We start from the raw sequence: 4,688 nt of genomic DNA on the forward strand, positions 1-4,688 counted from the left end.
GCAGGGGCTCCCCCAGTTCTGCGCTGTGAGCTGGGGCACAAAGAACCCTCTGCACTCGCGCTGCAGGACCGCAGACCCGAGGTAAGTCTCCTCCTACATCCTAACAGCCCTCACTTCCCAAGTGTCCCTGTCTCTCTTCGAGAAACAGCTTAATTCCCTGAAGTTGGAGGTCGAGGGTAGGTCCCGGAGTCCCAGGGGAAGATGCAGCGATGGCAAACGCTGCCCGAAGCGCCCCGCGTTAGGTGGTAGCAGAGGCTATGTGGTCCGCATTTGTTAAATGCAGCCAAGACTCTGGCCGGAATGGGGCGGAATGGGGCGTGGGGACCGAGAAGGGGAGGACACTTTGGGAGTCCAGTGCGGATGGAGATCTTGCAGTCCTGATCTGAGGGGGAACAAAGACCCTTCCCTTCCCTTGCCGGCGGAAAGACGTAGAGGGAGGAACCCCGGACCTTCTGAGCCCATCAACTTAGCAGTTAACTGGCCAACCATGGATAGAGCCCAGATAGTCTTGAAACTGGGGTTGGGGTTAGGGTGGAGGTGGGCGGCGGGGTGGGGTCCCTGAGCTCCTCTTTCCTCACACCCTACCCACCCCCCAGCGCCTGCCATTCCTTCACTTCTGAGACTGAAATCCAGGTGTCCGGTGTTGGCGTTCGGTGTGGCAGAAGGATGGAAAGGGCTGGTAAACCACCCTCGCTGGAAAGAATAGTGACAATGGTAAGGATGACGATCACACATCAGTTTATGGAGAGGGATCTGCTTAGTGCTTTGCACTCATTGTCACAACAGTCCCACGAGGTAGTAGGAAACCCATTTTCAGGAAGAAGAAATGGAGATTCAGAGAGGGTTAGCGACACGCCCAAGGTCACACAGCCAGTGAGTTAGAATCTAGGTATTCGGCCTCTAAAGCTCCTGTTGCATACCCCGAAGAATCTGGGGAGGCTTGGGAACCCACCAGCTCCGTTCTCCACCTCTCCTCTCCCTCAGTACACTCCCGGGGAGGCTGGGGATTTGGGAGGAAGGGGCCCAGACTTATCCTCTCCTCCAGCAGAGAAGGTCTTGAGCTAGAGAAATTGCTTCTCCGATTGCGCAGGGGGAGGCCTATGGGTCCTGGACTCGCACCCTCATCCCAGGCTCCAGACTAGATGCTGCTCTGAGCCCGGGACTGCTGGCGCGCACACCCCACTGCAGTGCAGCGGCGGAATAAACGCCCCCACCTGCCGTGGGGGGAGGGGAGGGAGTAAGGGGAGGACCTCGAGAGAACTTGCTGAAATGGCTTTGTTTTTTCTCGGTGCGGTCCTCAGACTGGGCATGGTCCAAAGCAGAACACTAGCTCTGGACACAGTCAGTACTTTGCCTTCCGCAGCGTATTCCCTTCTGCGAGCATCTGGGAGAGTCGCGGTCTCCCGGAAAGGGGGGCGGGGGAGACACTGGGCAGGGATGAGTAATTCCACTTGACAGACAGGGAAACCTGAGGACCGCGGTTCTCAGACTTTAGGGGCGTTGCTTCCAGCACACAGATGTCTGAGCCACGTGGCCAGGGGGATGAGTCAGCGGGTTTGGGGTGGGGCTGGGCATCTAATGTTTACTCCGACCTCCTCCTAATTATGGGGGTGGGTTGAGGGAACAGTGCCCCCACTTTTCCCCTCACCCTTAGACCAGAATTGTGCAGCAGTTTGGGCCAACTGTTTCTGGGGCACATTGCCAGCTCCTAGCTTTGGGTGCTATTGAACTAGTCCCACTCTGAATTTGGTTAATTTCATGTAGGTAGAATTTGATCTTAACCCCTTCCATGACTGCCTATGTTGTTATTTAATGACCCGTACCATTGAGAATTGTCCTGAAATCTACCCTGTATCCTTACTGCTGAATGTTTACCCTTGACCACACCCCTAAACAGGAGACAGATCTGAAGTCGTCAGTCCTCTGAAGGAATCACATAACCCTTGCCAGCAGCTTTGGGAGAATCATTCTCTATGCTTGCATTAAAAATGAGAATTTTTATAATTTTTGTTGATTTTTTAAAAACAAATTTAATAAGTTTAGTAAAGTGCATGGTAATTTTAGAGGATTTGGAAAAGAAAAGAAATGATTTTCAGTGTCTTTCCCTCCAGTATATTCTCTATTACTGAAAATAATTGAAATTGTATTATATGTACACTACTTAAAAAAAAAAAAACATCTAAGGTGTTTCTCCATGCTGTTATGACCTTTCTGGAAATCACTGAAAGAGGTGTGTTTCATAGAGAAGACAAACATGGTCTTCTCTGTTTTCTGTTGTTTGTTCTACTGCTTGTTAACAGGTTTTTTCCTCCGTCTTCATTTTGAGGTCCTTTCTCTGGACCTGATCCATGCTCCTTCCCAGGGCAGGATTTCACTTTAACTGATTCATCAAGGCAGTGAGGCTGGTGGAAAGAGAAACAGTTGAGAGTTAGCATAACTTCCCCCCACCTATGTCATCCTCAGCAAGGAAGTCATTTTCTTTCTCTGATCCTCAGTTTCCCCCTCTTTACAGTAGGGATCATAATTCTGGCTTTAAAAAGCTGTTGTGAGGCTGTAACCAGTATGTGTGAAGTCCTTGACACCCTGTAGGTGCCTAATAAAGATAGTTAATGCTACGGTGCACCCACTGGGTGCCAGCTGAGTTCACTGATTCAGCATCCGAATCTTGTATCGATATTAGGTTGTTTGCTTTTATTTCTTTTGAGGCTGTTGGTCCATCTCCTGGGTGATATTGGGCTGTTTGAGCAGCGTGTTTCTGGGGCATTGGGTCCATTGTGCTGGTTCAATGGGCTGGTGAATAGCTTACAGGCCAGTCCTTTGTTCCAAAAGGATCCTTTCCCTTGTTCCTGAGGCCTGGCTCATCTGTCAGCTGGAGCTCCATGGAACAATGGCCAGAGATTCTCAGGGGCAGAGGTGAAGTCTGGCTGACAGTGACATCTGTCTCCCCCTCTCTTCACACACTGATCAGACCAGATGAGGCAGGTGTCGCCTTCTCCTATGTGGTGCCAGGTGGGACCCTCTGGGAGCTCTTGTTGAGTCATAGAGGGGAGGGAGGAGCTGAATTATTGTGTGCTCAAAGGTGTAGAGGAGGTGATGCCTGGTAACCAACCCTGGCTACCTTTTAGTAACCATTTACCAAGGTTCTTGCTTAGTGCTTACCTCATGGACACCATAAGATAAAGCAGAGAGTGAGGTTTTGTTGATGAGAAACTTGTTCAGAGAGGTGAAGTGACTAGCTCATGGCCACACAGCAAGTTAATTGTAGAGTCAGTATTTGAACCTGTATCTAGGCTGACTCTGAAACATGTTTGTAACTGATACACTATGCCCTTCCCTCTCCTAAAAGTAGAAAATCAGTTGCCTCCAGCCCATGAAAGCAACTGGAACAAAGAGACCCAAAATGGTTTAGTGATCATGGGCCAGTTTCTTCATAGTATTTGTGATGCAGATGGCCATGACCTTCCTTGGGTCTTTCCTTATTTAGCACCCCCCCCCCCCACACACACACATATTTGAATCTAAGTCTTCTGGCCCTCCAGGGTCAGAATACTGGTTGCACCATTTTCCAGTTTGGTGACCTCAGAGCAAGGCACTTCACTCGGAACCTGTTTCCTCATCTGTAAAATGGGCACAGTAAAACCCAAGTTATTGTTTTGTCATGTAGATAAAGGTGCCTCCATTAGTATCTGTTCTGGATAAGTGTTAGTTTCATTTCCTTTCTCTCTCCCTTGCCTTTCTTTCTTCTCTCTACATCTCAGAATTTCGAATCTCCTGTTTTGTGGACGTTGTTTGAATTCATCAAGCATAGCATTCCTCAGCACATCTCCTGCGAGGCGCACCACACATCTCATTATTCCCGGGAGCTTCCGTTATTTTTGGGCACTCCCTCATCCAAGGCAATTCAGGTCAATGTCTTCTGTGTGCCTCAAATCTCTGAGCAGGGATTTTTATTCCAGAGTCGGGGAAAAAACCCAAAACGCCAGGGGTATTCTAAAATGCAACCGATGTATGTTTCCCTGACAGCTGTTCATCCGTTATCAGTTTACACTCACTGTTTAGGGGGAAAAATGAGTATTCCCATGAGCAGTGTGGACAATGGTAATAATAATAATAATGTAAAAAAAACGGTAGAATTTAAGCTAATATGTAATAAGTATCATCTCATTTAATCCTCATAGCAACAACATAGATTAGAAGGAGGAGGCTCATAGTGGTGGTGGATTTATTCAAGGTCACACAGTTAGCCAGTGGCAGAGCAGGACAAGAATCCATGCCATAAAGCTCATGTCCTTTTGAGCGCCTTAGGATATTTTCCTGGACACTGGCCTGACCAAGATGCTCCCTGTCTTTTGTTTTGCTTTGATCTGCATCCCAGGAAATCAATTTTGGCAAATGCGACGATCTGAAACAGGTCCCCAGCATCTGTTCTACAGTGTGCCTGCCCACAGGTAGGTGTTTATTCCCTCACTCCTGTCTCTTTCTTTCTCCATGACAGGTGAAGGCATCTGTTCACCCCAGCGGTTCCAGACGTTAACGTGGCTGCCGTGACCCCACTGGCATGCACTGAGTAACTGAGGTGTTCCTCCTCCTTCTCCTGTGCACCCAGCTTCATGTTTTGAGGTCAGATCCACTGTGAAATCCGTATGTGTGAGATCTCCTGAACTCAGGGGTAGGAGAGGCCTTTGACG

Source organism: Otolemur garnettii, unplaced genomic scaffold (assembly GCF_000181295.1).
Source record: "Otolemur garnettii isolate 467f Iridium unplaced genomic scaffold, OtoGar3 scaffold00038, whole genome shotgun sequence".
NCBI lineage: Eukaryota > Metazoa > Chordata > Mammalia > Primates > Galagidae > Otolemur > Otolemur garnettii.